The sequence below is a fragment of the Enhydra lutris genome, unplaced genomic scaffold, assembly GCF_002288905.1.
Source record: "Enhydra lutris kenyoni isolate GAN:26980312 unplaced genomic scaffold, ASM228890v2 scaffoldscaffold98, whole genome shotgun sequence".
Lineage (NCBI taxonomy): Eukaryota > Metazoa > Chordata > Mammalia > Carnivora > Mustelidae > Enhydra > Enhydra lutris.
In genome coordinates, this window is record NW_019154182.1 from 922,518 (window position 1) to 939,951 (window position 17,434).

The 17,434-nt window shown below is 47.0% G+C and overlaps 1 protein-coding gene across 1 annotated transcript in view; it reads left to right on the forward strand.

Moving 5' to 3' along the window:
- Positions 1–17,434, forward strand: part of LOC111139296 (phospholipase B1) — a 155,457-nt gene that overhangs the window by 92,820 nt on the left and 45,203 nt on the right.

Consider the following 17,434-nt stretch of genomic DNA (forward strand, 5'->3'; position numbering starts at 1 on the left):
AATAAACTTTGGAATGTTCCATATTTTCATGCCTAGAAACCCATCCAACTCTGATTTCCTTGGAATTTTAGAAGCAGCTTGGAAGATGGGTTGCACCCTAGAAAACACCCTTTTACAGCAGGTTTTCCCAAGCCAAATAGAGAGGATGAGAGGGCAAACCTCTCCACTCTGTTGTCAGTGGTAATAGCCATGCCCAGCAGCTGTGGCTAGTGGGGCACCACAGGGCTCGGCATCCAGGGAAGGGTCGTTTTGCCTTTAAAAATGGGGTGAAGAGGCCCACTTGGTTCCCCGACCCCAATGTCAACACTCAGAGTTAAAAATCAACAAAGTCTGTCGTGCCCTGTAAATCCATTCCTGGGCTGGATGTTCCGGTTTGTGGGGACAAGGCAGAGGAGTTGCTGTGTCCTGGTTTGTTTTTCCACTGCAATAATAAGGAAACGACAAGCCCAAGCCCCCGGGTGTCTCCCAGAAGGAGAAAGGCCTGTCTTGGCAGTGTCTGAGCCGTTCTGGCGTCGCCGGCATTCTCATCCCTTTTCTTTTCTGTTCCCCCCACCACAGTGGCGGAGGCGATCACAACCTCAGCAGCGTCACCACCCTGCCAAGTGAGTACGCGCTGCCCCGGGTTGGGGGCTAGCAGGCGGGCAGCGCCTCCTGGTGGCGGCCGTGGGCTCGGCAGGGAGCCGGGCGGTGCCACTCTGCCGCGTTCGCCAGGGGGCGCTGCGTCCCCGAGGCAGGGGGGCCCTGCTCCACTTGGTGAGCGTGGGGAAAGCCTCAGAGAGATGTTTTTTAGAAGAAATACTATTTGTCCAAGGAAGGAAGACAGTCAGAGAGAAGAAGAGAGTTCAGGCCAAATCTTAGTGCAAGTCATCAGGAAATGAGTCTAGAAAGCAGGAAAGGGCACCCGCTTTGCCTGTCATTCTGAGCAGAGCAACTTTGTGGGAGGCGTTGACCTGGGTCCGGGCAGCATGGAGCACCACTGCAGGCAAAGATGGTGAATTCCTGTGTGTGGCTCTAGCAAACGCCTCTATTGCCACCGTGAGGGCTAAAGCGACCTTGTGCAGGCTATGCAAACACACTGGGGTTCGGGGCCCGAAAAGTTTCCCTTAAGTCACTTCAGCGACGGCCTGCTAGGAACTTTTTTTTTTTTAGGCCTGAGCCACATTCTCTGAATGGTCTTTTTAGGCGTCCTTTTCTTCTCCTTAGCGCACACACATCACAGTGTGTGTTCCTAAAGCGTGCGCGCTTATCGGTACATTACTTTCCCTTTACATCTTCTACCTAATAATCTTGCCTAAGAAACTTAACTGGTCCCAATATCATTGACTTTTCTTGTAATTACCCCTTTGCAATATGTGAGAGTCTGGAATATATCTTGGTTTGTAATGCAACTGAGAAGTTATCTGAGGTTTAAGGCTCTGAGACTTTGATGGTAGACTTTGATGGCTTAATCTCCACATGGAGGGGGGGCTACTGATCGGGCCTCATGTAGTGTTATTGGTTTTGCTCTTGCAAGGGGAGGTGGTCTGGGCTGCTTTTGTGACTGTGATCAACTGGGCAGGAGCTGGCCCAGCATGGGCCCACCAATTCCCACTCTATTATCCCACTCTATTATCCCACCCAATATCCCACTCTATTCCCACTCTATTATCATGGAGAAAATAACTAGAAATGGCTAATGGCTCAAGACCTTTCGCTACAGTGATTCAAGAAGGACTGAGAGGGTCCTCCCCCCCCCATCCCCCAGGTGGACCCCCCGATGCACTTGGCCCAGCAATGGATCATTGCCTGTTCAGATTCTTCCTTACTAGAGCTTTGAGGACAGTTTGACTGTAGGGGCCAGATAATCCCCACAGAGATAACTGCTTTAAAATGGGTTAGAAAAATTCTGAGAACATAGGGTCAGAATAGAAGCTCAGTTTGACTCCCTCTTCAGTTTAATCCAACAAAGAATCCAGTTCTGGCTGCTTGGGAAGTAGGAGCATGAACCAAGGTCCCTGCCCTCATGCCATCATCACAGTTTCTTTGGGGTGCGTCTCCCTAAAGACAGGCCCGTGTACCAACAATTAGAGCTACGTACATGTTTAAGGGAAAATAAATAGGAAGGTGGTTAAAGCTGCCTTCTGGAAAGCTGTTTTAAGAACTAGAATTCGTCAAGAAAGGAAAGGTAATGGAACATTCTTGGCATAGATAACCACATAAACCAGCAAGTTCTCACTCTAAACAATGTGGAGTGCCTTTCTATGGTTTTCCTGATAGGTAGCTAGCTGGCCTGTGCTGGTTTCCTCCAGTAAAGGGGAACCTAGGATAATCCTTTCTATTTCCAGATGGCTTTAGTGACTTCACAGCTCTTCCTTCTACTGAGTTGAAATCAGAGTAATTTCTATCCATTGAGCACAATGTCCCCAAAGCCACAAGGAAGGAGTCCAATGCCTCTGTGTTGTGTAGGTCCTATTGCAGGACTTGGTCCTAGAGAAGACTCTGCTGCCTGGCCTGATGCCTGGATGGCTGGTGCCTTGCCCATTCCTTTCCCATATCCTAGCTGATTGAGAGACCAGGGCAAAATGCCCCGTATTGGAGCTGAGAGAGTAGAGTTCTGGCCTGGAATCCTTTCTCAGTAACCCCATGACTTGTAGCACACCTCCCAGGCTTCATCAGCTTTGCGTCATCCTTCATTCAGTCCACAGGCGTTTGCTGAGCGTATGTGAGAGTCTGGGGTGTATATGGAGCCTGCTCTCAGGAGTTCTCAGCAAAGCTGGAGAGATGGAAAAGTGACAATCAAGTGCAGATCCAGTGTGGTAAAGACGTTAGAGTACATGAGATTGAACAGATCATGCACTCAAATGACAAGTCTTTAACCAGACTGATCAAGGGAGATGAGAGGAGGAGAGCGTCAGAATTGGGAACAGAAGAGGAGACATTACTGTGGAAATAAAAAGGATTATGAGAGTATTTTGAATAATTGTATGCCCATAAATGAGATAACTTAGAGAAAATGGTAAAATTCCTAGAAAGACGCAAATTACTGAAACCGATTCAAGACAAAAATAGAAAATCTGAATAGATACATAACAAAGTGATTGAATTTTGAAATTGCCCAACAAAGAAAGCCCAGGCTTTTTTGGTTTCACTACTGAATTCTATCAAACACTGAAAGAAGAATTTACATCAGTTCTTCATGAACTCCTCCCAAAAATGGAAAGGGAAGGAATACTGCCCAGTTCATTCTATGAGACTTAATAACAAAATAAGACAAAGATATTACTATCTTAATAATAAAAATTATTATCTTAAAAACAAGAATAAGACAAAGATATTACATATTCCTAAGTATTTTTTATCTTAATATCTTAACTTATTAACATTATTATCTTAATAACAAAAATAAGACCAAGCTAGTACAGGGAAAGAGAACTACAGACCAATATCTCTTTTGAATGTACATGCAGAAATCCTCAACAAAATACTAGCAAGCAAAGTACAACAATATATAAAAAGGATTACACCCCATGACTAAATGGGAATGCAAAATTAGTTTCAAATAAAAAATCAATTAATATAATACATTATATCAAAAGCATAAAGGACAAAAACTACATGATTATTTCGATAGATAAGAAAAGGTATTTTATAAAAACTAATATCCTCTCATAAAAAATATTCTACATGCTAAAAATAGAAGGAAATTTTCTCACTCTGATAACGGGCATCTACAAAAGCCCACGGTTAACATTATACTTGATGAGGAAAGGCAAGATGCTTTCCTTCTGAAATCAAGATATATATCCTTGCCACTTTTATTCAACATTATGCTGGAGGTTCTAGTCAGGAACATTAAGCAAGAAAATGCAAGAAAAAGCATCAAGATTAGAAATGGAGTAAAGCTATTTGCATTTGCAGGTGATACAGCCTTATATATAGGACCCAAAGGAATCCACTAAAAATTATTAGAACTAATAAATGGGTTCAGCAAGATTGCAGGATACAACATCAATATGCAAAAATTAATTGTATTTCCCTACACTAGCAATTAACAACCTCAAAATGAAATTAAAAGGTAACATTCCATTTACAATGGAATAAAAAAATACATAAGAATAAGTTTGACAAATTTCATTTTTATACTTTTAAGATTTCAAAACATTGCTGAAAGAAGTTTAATCAGAGCTAAATAAATGGAAAGACATCCTATGTTCATGAATCATAAGATTTAATATTGATAAGATGACAGCATCCCCCAAATTAATCTGCAGATTCAATATAATCCTTATCAAAATTCCAGCAGGCTTCTTTGCAGAAATTGACAAGCTGACCCTAAAATTCATGTGAAAATGCAAGAGACCCAGAATAGGCAAGATAATGTTGCAAAGAACAAATTCAGTGGACTCACAGTCCCCGATTTCAAAACTTAATAAAACTCCAATAATCAAGACAGTGTGGTACTAGCATAAGGATAGCCATATAGATTAATGGAATGGAATCAAGAGTCCATAAATAAACCTTCATACGTATGGTTACTTTATTTTCAACATGAGTACCAAGACTAATGGGGAAAGAATAGTCTTTTCAATTAATGGTGTTGGGATAATTATACAGCCATATGCAAAAGATGAAGTTGGACTCCTACCTCATACCGTATACAAAATTAACTCAAAATGGATCATAGGCTTAAGAGCTAAGAGCTTAAGAGCTACCCTTAGAAGAAAATATAGAAGCAAATCTTCATGACCTTGGGCTAAAAAAGCCTCCTTAGATATAACACCAAAAGGACAAGTGACAAAACTAAAAATAGATTGGACAAAATGAAATACTTCTGAGCTTCAAAGGATACCATCAAGAAAATAAAAAGAAGGGTGCCTGGGAGGCTCAGTGGGTTAAAGCCTCTGCCTTCGGCTCAGGTCATGATCTTGGGGTCCTGGGAACGAGCCCCGCATTGGACCCTCTGCTCAGCAAGGAGCCCGCTTCCCCCCGCCCCCAGCCTGCCTCTTTGCCTACTTGTGATCTCTGTCTGTCAAATAAATAAATAAAATCTTTTAAAAAAATAAAGTAAAAAGAAAACCCAGACTGAAAGAAAATGTTTGCAAATCATATCTGATAAGAAACTTGTATCTAGAATATACAAAGAACTCTTATAACTCAATAAAAAGACAATTTGATTTGGGCCAATTAAAAATGGCCAAAGAATCTGAATAAACATTTCTCCAAAGAAGATACACAAGTGACCACCAGACACATAAAAAGATGCCCGACAGGAGTAACCATCAATGCAAACCAAACCATAATGAGATACTCTCTCACATCCACTAGAATGGTTATTTTTTTTAAAAAAGATAAAGGTCGGTGAGGATATCCAGACATTAAAACCCTCATACGCTCTTGATGGGAAGGTAAATTGGCACAGCTCCCTTGGAAAAAAGGTCTGAAAGTTTTTCAGAAGGTTAAACAGAGTTGCCAGGTGATCCAACATTTCCACTCCTAGATATATATCCAAGAGAAATGCACGCAGAATCAGGTACAAAAGCGTTCACAGCAGCACTATTCATAATAATCCAAAAAAGTGGGAACAGTCTAAATCCTTCAACTGATGAATGGGTAAATGTGGTAGATCCGTGCGATGGGATGTTATTAGGTGAAGAAAGGTATGCAGCACAGATCTCTGCTATAACTTGGAAGAACACTGAGAACACGGAGTGAAAGAAGCCGGCCCCAAAAGACATGTCGTGTGATCCCATTTATGTGAAATGTCTAGAATAAGCAAGCCTATAGAGAGATATGGTAGATTAGTGATCACCACAGGGTTGGAAGGAAGGGGGAGGGACCGCTCCTGGCCACAGGGTTTCTTTTTGGGGTGATGAAAATGTCCTAAAGTTGGTTATGGTGACGCTTGCACAACTCTGAACATACCAAGAGCCATTGAAATGCACTTTAAGTTGTAGATTTTATGGTATGGGAATTCTATCTCCAAAAACTATTGTATACATAGAAAACAAAAAGAGGGGCCCCTGGCTCAGTCGGTTGAGTGTCTGCCTTCAGCTCAGGTCATGATCTCGGGGTCCTGGAATTGAGCCCCAAATCAAGCTCTGTACTCAGCAGGGAGCCTCCTTCTCCCTCTCTCCCTGCTCATGTTCGCTTGCTCACTGTTTCTCTCTCTTAAATAAATAAATTAAATATTTATTTTTTAAAAAGAAGAAGAAAACAAAAAGAAAAATGCATGAGAGGAGCACCAAACCCAGACTCACGTTTATTCAGCAATAATTTGTTAAGCCCTGGTTAAGCATCAGCCTACTGGACACTTTCTTTCCAAGCTGAGAGAACAGTAAGGTTAAGGGCTTTAAGGGTGAGGGTCCCTTGTCCCTGACATGCACTGGCACTTATCAAAGGAATCTGAAGACTATTTGGGGATAGTTACTAAATGTGTCTCTTCTTTGTGTTTCCAGACATCCTCCGGGAATTCAACCCTTCCCTGAGGGGCTTCTCTGTTGGCACCGGGAAAGAAAACAGCCCTGGAGCCTTCCTAAATCAGGCCGTGGCAGGAGACCGAGCCGAGTGAGCAGGGGAGCCTGGGGGGGAACCACACAGATCCTCTGGGGACCTAGTCAGAGGCTTTGCCTGGACTGGGGTGTATGGCTGAAGGCTAGGGAGGGGGCCTTGGTCCACGGGAGAGCTCTGGGGGTCAAAGACTGGACTGGGTGGGCTCTCCTGGGGTGTCCCTCACTGTGGGACACAGAAACCTATTAGCCCACCCCCAATACCACCCCAGGAACTAGTCACAGTTTACTCTGATGCCCGGCATATGCTTAGAGCAAATTACTTTACTCTTGTCCACAGAAGATGGCAGTGTAAGAGGGCCGACTCTCAGACTCTCAGTTCCAGTTTTTATGACTCTGTTAATGCTCCATCTATCCTGTCCCTCCCTTCCCGGGGCTGGGTAGGCGGGGGGACATGCTTTCCAGGCAGTCTTTGCAGGCTCTACATTTTGCATCTTTGCTGGGTCATTGAGAGAGCCCTCCCAGGAGGGAAGCCATGCATCTGAGTCCTGGCACACACGTCCCACCCCTGCCCCAGCCTCTGAAGCCTTAGCCTTCGAGATAGGGCTGGCGGTGAACCTGTCCCAGGGGTGGTTATGAGGCCAGATGCCGTGTTGAAGCTGGAAGTTCTGGGGGGTGTAAGTCACACACACACTAGCATAGTCGTGCTAGTAACGATGCAGTGGGGCTGTGGGACCTGCCTGGGGAAACTGTTGGGGAGCAAGGGGACCATTATCGTGGTCCATGCACCCTGAATGGCAGGTTCCTGAGAGCAGGAGAGCAGGGCCAGCTTTCCTGGGTCCTGCACCTCCATTTCTCTCCCTGATCCCCAAGCCTAGGGTGCTTTTTCGGATTTGCCACCTGGTCAGACAAAAGCAAATACCGCACCCAATCTAGGAAAAATATGGAAAGATCCTCTCTGTTTTATAATCTATTTTTCTTCCAGAATAATCGCAAACCTCTTTGCCATGTAGTTCCTCGGGATTCTGTGCTTAGTTCCCAGATTCCCTGACATCATTTAACCAGCTTTCAACACCATCCCGAATCTACAGTTCACCTGAATAACTCCCATTTATTCAGGACGGGAGTCATCCAAATCAGAGATTTTTCCAAAACCTAATCTGTTTCATAATAAGTTCTGTGGCTTCGCCTTCCTTTTGGTGGGAGAAGGGTGAAAGGCTATCCAATTGACTGCCCCCAAATTTTGGCATTAATATTACCATAATTTTGGGTTTTTTCCAAGCATATGTCAGCTAGTGGTATCCGGAGAGGCGTTTGTAAGCTTGATTAGGTCAGGGAGGCGTCCAAGAAGGAGTCCTTGGTGGAGAACATAAAGTTCATGATTCATATGACCATGGATCTCTCTCCTGCTCTCCTCAAGGCCGTGGGGCCCTTTTGTACAAGTAATCCACCCGTCCGAGCACTTCCTGAGTCATAGGGAGGGGTTAGTGACGATTGCTCCCATATTACAGATGAAGAAACTGTAGCACAAAGAGGCAAAGTGGCCTGAACAAATGTGTCACCTCGACCACATGACCTGTAGTCCTTGTGCCCGGCAGGCCCTAGCCCAGGTCTGGTAATAACCCGTCATACATACCTGCCGTGCCCAACCTAGCAGGCACCCTCACGTTTACTAGCCCCGTGTTCTGTGCAGGTCACACACCCAGTTTTTCTTAACGGTGATATTGAGGCTCAGAGAGGTCAAGTAATCATCCAGCTCTGGTCCTCAGAGTCCATCAGGCGTCCTGATGGCTTCCAGTGACGAGGGAACCAAGACGCAAGGAGATCCCCACCCAGGAGATCTGATACCTGCCTAGTCCCCTGTGACGAAGACCAGGCCAGCTGAGCTAATAATGAAGACATGACAACCACTGTTTCCTGCTGGGGTGGTGCCAGAGACCGGGGATGGTGGTAGTGATAGGAGATGGGATTCAGTGGATCGTTGCTAATATGGAGGCTTACCACGTGCTATTCTAAATTCTCTATTTAATGCATCCGACAACTCAGTGAGAAGGCGTGCTTCCCGTGCACAGCTTACACAGGACCAAACTAAGGGTTTGCAAGGTTAAGCACTCTGTCAAGCTCTCCCGGCTGGTTGGGGCTGGGCCCAGGATTCAGCCCCGTGCTGCCTGGCTCCAAAAGGGGGGTCTTAGTCCATGAGGCTTCTTTGCTTGCCTCATGTGCTTCTCCTCAGGACCCTTGAAGATACAGGGTTTTATCTCCATGTTTGCAGTCTTTGGGAACGGCACACTTAGGTTATATTCCCTCAGTTAGCAGGAGGTGACTAAATGTCAAACCTGGGTATGTCTGACTTGACCTTGATGGTGCGGGTGCCCTGCAGGCAAAGCTCACGGCACCCACATAGGCAGGCTCATACCAAGCCATGCGTGACATGAAATGCACATGCAGCCTTCTGTCTGCCCTGAGTGAGCCTGGCCTGGAAAAGAAACATGCCGCTAAGTCCCCCGCTCACATGTTGAGTGCTCTGCCTGTTCCGAAGCGAGGTCATAATGCCCCCCTCTCCCCCGCCCTCCACCTCCAGAGGAGGCTGGATGGAAAAGGTGCTCTGGGATGGGAGGGTGGCCTTCGGTCCAACTCTTCTGCTGCCTGTTTGATTGCTACCGTCTCCACCAAGAACCCTCCCTGCCCCAGCTTCATGGTCTCTGCTCATTACCTGACTTCTGTCCGTATGTGTCCACAGGGATTTACCTGTTCAGGCCAGGAGGCTGGTGGACCTGATGAAGAATGACACGGTAATTCACAGTCCCAGTCTCCTAGGCCCGCTTGAGCTAGCATTCCCCGGAAGAGGGAGTAAGCCGGAGAAATCCATGGAGACAGAGAGGGTCAGGGTCAGGGACCACATGGAAGTGCAGAGAACCCACTTTTAAAAGCCACAAGTGATCTAGCTCCTCCAACTGGTGACTATGACCTCAGGACCCCAAAACCACAGAATAGAAAATAGTGATATTCATTAAACCCTCTGGGAGGTGAGGACCCATCCCTGCCAGGGTTTGGTACTCTGTCTTCTTGACTCAGCTCTGGAGCAAGGCACTTACTTGTTTGTTTCTTGTTCATTTCAGAAGCTAAATTTTCAGGAGGATTGGAAGATAATAACCGTGTTCATAGGAGGCAATGATCTCTGTGATTTCTGCAACGACCCGGTGAGCCTCTAGGCCCTTAACTCAAGACTCCCCCAGGGAGGGATTTCCACACCAGGTGGCTAGAGCGAGTGCAGCAGGCTTGGCACTTGGGGCTTGTAGCCTGGAATTAACCCTGAGACCAAGAGTGCACTCACCTCTAGGCAAAGACTCAATAGAACTGGTTATAAAACTGATCTTGATTAGGTTTTATAACAAGGGAGCCTGATCATATCATTCTAGAAACCAAGGTCACATTCCAAGGATCTAGAAAAATCAGGCATATATTCATATAGATCATTAAAGCTCAGTTCCTTTTTCCAGCATCGAGAACTGCCTTACCATCTCTGTTTTGAATGGAAAAAAAAAAATGATTTCCTAATGCAAACATTTAGGCATGGTTCAGAGCCAAGTCATTCCGAACTGATGGGAACCCCAAGAGCCAGGCTGCTGCCCTGTGTGTGTATGCTTCTTCCTGGAACCCCAGAATCTCTGAGCTGGACAAACCCCACAAATCCTGTTGACTGTTCTCCCACCTGCCGCAGGAATGCCTTCCAGAGATCCTAGCTGTTGATATTCCCAGTGACGGAAAAGCTTTTTAACTTGCTCTCATTAGTACTATAAGCAAGTACCAATTTTTTGGTAGTGTTTGTGTCAAACCCAAATTGGCCTTCTTGTAACTTCCACCTTTTCTGCCTATGCTAGGCGTGCCTGTACCTCTTCTACCTTCAATTCAGCTGACTTTAAAAATAATAGGTTTTTAATTTTTTTTTAAATTTTATAAGCAATGCACACTGGAATCTCATCAAAGCACAAAGAAAAAACATATTTTCTGTAATTACAACACCCAGAAATGCCATTGCTAACATTTTGTTAAATGTCTTTCTGGCATTTTTCTCTGAAAAGGGAGAAGTTACTTTATTATTTGCTAAAAATAGCTTCCTTCTGGAGATATTGTTTGGTGATCTGCTTTTTTTTTTTTTTTCAGTAGCAATCCATTAAGAAGATGATCCTATGTCAGTAGTCTTCCATAAAATAATTCTTAATGACCATATAACTAGTCCATAACCCGTATTGGCCATACTTTCCTTAACTGTCACCATTTACCGTGTATTTAGCTTGTATTGCTTCTAATTATGCCTATTATAAATAACACCAGGAGAAACATCCATCTCAATGGGCACCCCTAATAGTTTCCTGATACATGCCCTGAGTAGTAAGACTTTTAGGCAAGAAGGGATGTACATTTCCCTTACTGTTTTATCACAGAAATTTCCAAACATACTGAGAAATGCAGAGAATTATGTAGTAAATGCCCATCTACCCACCGCCTAGGTTTTACAGTTGTTACCATGTTGCCGTATTAACTTAGCACATATCTATCTCTCCATCTCACTCTGGGGGGACGCTGCACATTTTCAGTGCCTTGGATACAGATAGCCAAACTGCTTCCAGAATGTTGGCATCAATTCTGCCTCCTTCCTCACGTTCCATCTGGCAATGTATGTTATTTGTTCTAATAGCTACTAATCTAATAAATGAAAAAATGGTATCTTCAAAATTTCCATTTATTTGATGAGTAGGGAGGAAGAAGCCTTTATGTCCCTTGTTTCATGCTCATTTGAATTCCTCCTGATAAATTCTATATGAAGGCCATTGGCTACTTTTTGTTTAGGTATTTATCGTTCTCTTACAGATCTCTAAAAACCCCTCATATTAAGTATACTAACCCTTTATCAAATATGCTGCCTGTTTGTCGATTTCCATTTAATTTTGTCTATAGTGTTTTCTGATAAACAGAATGTCTTTAATGTCTGGTATCATTTCCTGGGCATGTATTATAGGCCAGGCACCGTACTAGGTGCTGAGCCTCGCAGCTCTGTCCTCAAGGAACTCACAGTCAGGGAGGGAGGTACAGAAAATGCACCATAACACGGTAAGGACAACATGGTGGCCCCAAAGTAAGAATTATCATGGGAATTTGTGTTTTGTAGGGTGGTGGGGGTAGTCAGGGGAGTACAAGGAGCAGGAGTCCTTCCAACTAGGGCTGGAAAATGACATTCAGCAGAGCAAAATCAGGAAGTGGGGAGTCCTGCTGAGCCTGGGGAGCTTCTGTCCCGAGGGGCAACCCTGGTCCCCAGACCCATCACAGCCTCAAAGTCACCAGGGTTTTTCTGGGATGTGACGGGCTCGCTGTGGGCATGCGGCTGTCAGTGAAGCAGGTAAGGAAGTTGGACTGTGGCCTCTGCTCCACTTTTGAGTCATTTGATGGAAATGTCTTGGTTAGATTTTAGCCACAGAAAGGGTTCCACTTAAAAAAAAAAAAAATTAAAAATCACCAAGTATGGAGATAAGAAAAAATAACATAAAATGTGTTTATTCTTGGGGGAAGGGATTCACAGGACCCCCTTCCCCTACAATCATGTCTTTAAGTGATCTGATGGGGCAGCAGGTCCCCAGGCACTTTGAGACTTGAAGGCAGAAGAGCTCGGGCCATGGGACCAGAGAACATTCAAACCGCAGGAGATCTGAGAAGTCCCGTGCTCCAACACCCTATTCTAGAGGGGCCCAGAGATGTGAGATGCTTTAGCTAAGTCCCTGCATCTAATTAATGCAAAGTGGATCCAAAGCTTTCCATAACTTTATGCAAAAAACAAGGTTTCTGGGGAGGTCACAGCCATGACCAGCCTAAGGATGGTGGGTTTGGTCTGAAGGCTGGAGGCCCCCTAGACCAACCTTATGTTTCAATGTCGCCCATTCTGGCTAACATACAAGAAGGAGGGGACCCAAGACATGAACGAGCCTGGTCCACAGAGAAATTAGGTGGTGGATGGTGTTAGACCTTCCCTTTTCCCGCAGGCCCGCTATTCTCCTCAGAACTTCACGGACAACATCGGGAAGGCTCTGGATATCCTCCATGCTGAGGTGTGTAGGCTGGACTGTGTGGCCTCTGAGCAGCTCAACCAACGGTCTTTCTTGGGCCTCAGACGTAGCCTGGAGGGGCTCTGACTTCCTGCTCACCTTTCCCTGGAAGCCAGCACTGACAGTGCCCCTGTCCTGATCCCAGAAGCCTGAACACATAGGTGTCAAAAGCAGGAGGGAGGGAGATGGGGAGGGATGAAGGAGGTGGATGGGGCACGGAAGACCCCAGACCCGGTATCCAGCAGGAGAGGCTGGCCTAGACCTAGATGAGGGACTGGAGCCGCCAGCCGCTATCCTCTTGAGGACTGGCCTTGCCTTTTCTCAGGTTCCTCGTGCATTTGTGAACCTGGTGAAGGTTCTGGAGATCATCAGTCTGAGGGAGCTGTACCAGGAGATGAACGTCAGCTGCCCAAGGCTTATCCTCAGGTGAGAAGGAAGCTTCTCCCCCATTCCCTAAAGCACCAGGGGATCCTCAGCAGAAACCAACTCTGATTCATTAGAAAGTCCAAGGGCAGGTGTGTGAGGAGGACTAAGCCCACCCCATTTTCTAATCTGACGAGGCCTCATGGGTTTTTGTGAGCCCAGTGTAGACCTCAGCTAACCTCGGGGTCTGTGTCACCACCCGACCATCCTCCTGGCTGTCCTGGGAGCTCAGGACACCCTTCAGTTCTCCTGGGAGGCAAGAGTAAAGCGTGGGGAAGGGAGTGGGCCTTTGTGGGCCGGGTCACGGGTCACCAGTCAGTGTAACCAGAACGTCCCCCCATCGAGCCCCATCTCTAGGACAGAGGGAATCTCTCTCTGGTGGGGGTGTCCTAGGCTGGGCACTCACAACTATGGTGCTACGGTCACTTGCTGGAGGAGAGGATGTCACATTAGAATCAGGGAACAATCTTTTCTGAGCACAGAGAGGCCTGGCCCTGGGAAGGCCCTGGAAAGGCCTTTTTCATTCCCCGTCTCCAGAGCCAAAGGCAGCTCCCTCTCTGACATGATACCTCTCCTTGACCTTCTGGATTAAGATGTCCTTCTAACCTGAGCATGGTCATTTCTGCTGGCATTCCTTCCTGCATGGCCTCCCCTGGACCCTGAGCCCAGGTCCTGCGGGCTGAGCCCCACCCCAGCGTCCTCCCCGGCCCTGTAACCCTTGATGGGCCCCCACGACAGCCCCGAGCACAGCACGTGGTGATGATTCATGTGCCTCTCCCCGCAGCCCTGCACACCCCCCCCACCGCCCCACATGAGTCACGGCTCACACAGCAGAGCGCCTGTTTGCTGAGGGAGTGAATGAATAATTCACAAGGGCCAGATTTGCTCTTGCAAATGAAGCGACACCTTGGCTACTCCCCTGAAGATGCGTCCCAGACCTCAGCTGGGGGCCCAGACCGCACAGGTCTCCCCCCAACCGGGGAAGACCTGAGAACCCCGTGAGTGGGAGGACGGCTGCCGCGTGACCTGTGCCTATGAAGGCAGCCGGTGTCAGGCATGCTATATTGTCAGCGGCTGACTCATCCCCTGGCTCCCACTTTCTCCAGTCACTGGGCCACCCAGGGGTTCAGTGGATTCGTCTCAGCGCAGCTTACCCAAAAGTCTCTTGCTGCCCATCACTGCAGGGTTTTCAGACAATTAAAGCTAACAGTTCAGAAGAAGGCATCTGCCAGGTCCCTTCTCAGCCCTGTAATGGCCAAGTCACTGACTGCCAGGTGAGGCAGACTCGGGGTCACCTTGTCCTGCCACCTCTCCACTGTTCTGTCTCCGTGGTGGTCCTTTCCTTGGAGGCACGAGTCTCTTCTGAGCCACGCACACTCTGATCCCCTCACCCTGTGCGCCCCCCCATCCCCAGACCAAAAGCCCAGATGGGCAAGGTGGCCAACCAGAGCAGAGGTACAGACTGGACAGAAGCAGTTTAACTAGGGATTAAGAGCTCAGGTTCAGACCAGACAGACTAGAGTTCAAGTCCTGGCTCCCACACGTAGTCTCCATGTGACCTTGAGCAAGTACTTAACCACATGGAGCCTCAGTTTTCTCCTCTATAAAATGGGGATGATAATACAACTTCTTGAATCGCTGAGAGGAAAATCAAATGGATTAATACCCATAAAGCTCTTGGCATGGTGAGCATCAGGACATGTGAGCCCTTATTCTGAGCGTTGCTGCCACTGTTATTATTTAAAAGTAGGTGTGCTTTACCTTTGTTGCCTGGACTGTCCTTACACAGTCATAAGGTAACCAGCTCCGGAAGTCTTTCCTGCAGACGTCAGAAGTAACTGGCTCGTTTTCATGAGAAAATGCAGCGCTGGGGAACTTTCTCCAGCTTCATCTGGCGGGGCCTCCATTAGCACTGACTTCTAACACCTCTAGGTCAAATAGATTGTGAATCTCAAGTCCATGTCGTGCATTTGGACAGTGATCTTGGTGAGGTGAGACATCTCTTTGGTTCGGTCCGCAGGAACCTGTGCCCCTGTGTCCTGAAGTTTAAGGATAACTCAACAGAACTTGCCGCCCTCATCGAAGTGAATAAGCAATACCAGGTAAGCTGAGAACGGGTTCTGAGACGGCACCGGAAATGCTGTGTGGTCTCATTGCTCCAGTGAGAAAATGAGGTCATGCTTTCATTGTCATGACCCCTGCTGTCCAGTGTGAGGGTGTGAGGTGACCAGTGAGCCGTTTGCAGATTTGAAGACACCTTGAAAGACCACAGGGACTGTGATTTGGTTTATTTGCACTAAGTTTGTAGAGCCGAGTCACTGAACACACTTCACCAAATCTCCGTTCCTGGCCTTACACACACACACACACACACACACACACACACACACACACACACACAATATTTCCATTTGGAGAGTGTTGTGTGAGTTTCTGACTCCTGGCTGGGAAGCCCTTTCCACCTAAGAGAGTCTAGAGGATTCACTGAGATGACTTGCATGTCCTTTGCTGTCCTCTCCCAGGGAAGCAGATACTCTGGGGGAGCACAGGGAGAAAGAGAGTCAGCCGATGATCTCCAGACATCCTGTGCATTATTCATTTGGGGCCTTTTTCCATCCAGTCTTTGGCCAGAGCAGCTGGCTCCCTTGACGACCTTCAGTTTCCCCCAAAATAATCATCCAGTCACTCAAGAGGACAATGGTACCCTTCTGGTTCTTCTAGAGTAGGCTACAAACAGTAACCAGGATGGATCTATCCTTCAAACTCATGGACTCCTTGGAACAGAACCACTTCCCATCAGGGGTATCAGGGCTTGAGGGAACGAGCCTCCATCTATCACCCTCTGGGTGACTCCCCAGCTGTACTTCCTTCTGCTGTGGGCAGGCAGAAGTCCATGGCCTGTACTAGGAGAAGGAAGGCAGCCAAGGTTACAGCCATGAGAGCAAACCTGTTCCAGGTAGAACAGGTTCTTGGAGGCAAGCAATGAATATGTATGTGATGCGGGTTAATTTAAGCAGTTGGATTATTTAAGTAGACGGTCTGGAAGAGTTAAAAAGCTATGATCAGAGGTGGGGGCACCAGAAATCATGGCATCATGAATTCTAGGGACTAAGTCATAAGGATCAAAATCAGACTAAGGAACTCGTTCAGTGGAGACACTGTGGACACCACTGTCACTGCTGCTTCTAGGAATCGACCGCAGCTGCCACCCTTAGCAGAATGGATTCTGTGCTGTCCCTCTTTCTGGCACTAGCTTTGGAGGGCCCCTGGGCATGTGCCTAAGTCCGAGTGTGGGGATCACTGGGAAAGTCCGCATTTGTCTTCCTCATTTTGTATAGTGGGAGGCGGGCTGCTCTTCATACAGTGGAGTTTTTCCAAACATAGGAAGTGGGTTCAGATGCTGTTCCCAGGTCTAATGTTGGTTACCACTGAGATCCAGGAGAAGTTCACGGTTCACCGCAGGAGGCCATCACGCCCACTGGCGGAATCCTCTCCCTACTTTCTGCAAAAGCTATGACTCCCATCTCTCTCCATGGAGATGATCATTGCTATTCATGACCACCATGTGCCAGGCATTCTAGACACTATTTCTTTCATTTCCCAAGAGGGGCCTGATTCCACTGTGGGCGATTGTAGCTATTCGCAGGGTAACCAGTAGCACTGAAAGGGAGCTAAGGGATGGTCCAGGCCTGGCCAAACATCCTCCACTTACAGATGAGGAAAGAGAGGTCCAGAGAGGGGAAGCATCTTGCTGAAAGTCACACTGCTATTCAGTGGCATTGCACTCTCTTTCTGGCTGTCCCCAGGGGGAAAGTACATGTGGCGCCTTCGGTAATAACCCCACTGATGTTCCTGACTGCCTGTTCCAGCCAGGGTCCTGGCCCCAAATGGTAGAAATCCTGTAAGCAGTGAAAATGGCAGAGGCTGGCAGAACCTGGAGCCTGAACTGGGCTAACTTGTCCTCCTGGAACCGAGCCCAAGGGGGAGCTCTGAGAGTAACAGCTCTGTTACTTTCCTGGGCAGACCTGAGGGTCTCAAAGGAGGGTGTATGCACGGGAGCATGCCTGGCCCCCCAAACACACACCATGCACAGATGATATAAATGGGCATTAAATATCGTTGCTGATTCACCTTTGAGTTTCTGAACAAATGTAGGACAGAAATAAATTAAATGTAATGATTATCCCAAAAAAGTCATTACATTGAATTCATGCCCTCCCCCACCCCCTGTCAGAAGCTTCCAGAGGAGATCAAGCTGATGGTCTTGGGTTTTTCCTTGCCTTTCCTTTTTTTCCCCCACAGCCTAGGTCAGATACACGCCGCTGTGAGCGGAGGTTGGGGTTGAGGCGGAAGTCTGATCTAAAAAAGTAACTAGCTGGTTCCTGATCAGTTAAGATTTTGTTACAGATTGATTTCACTCCAGGGGCG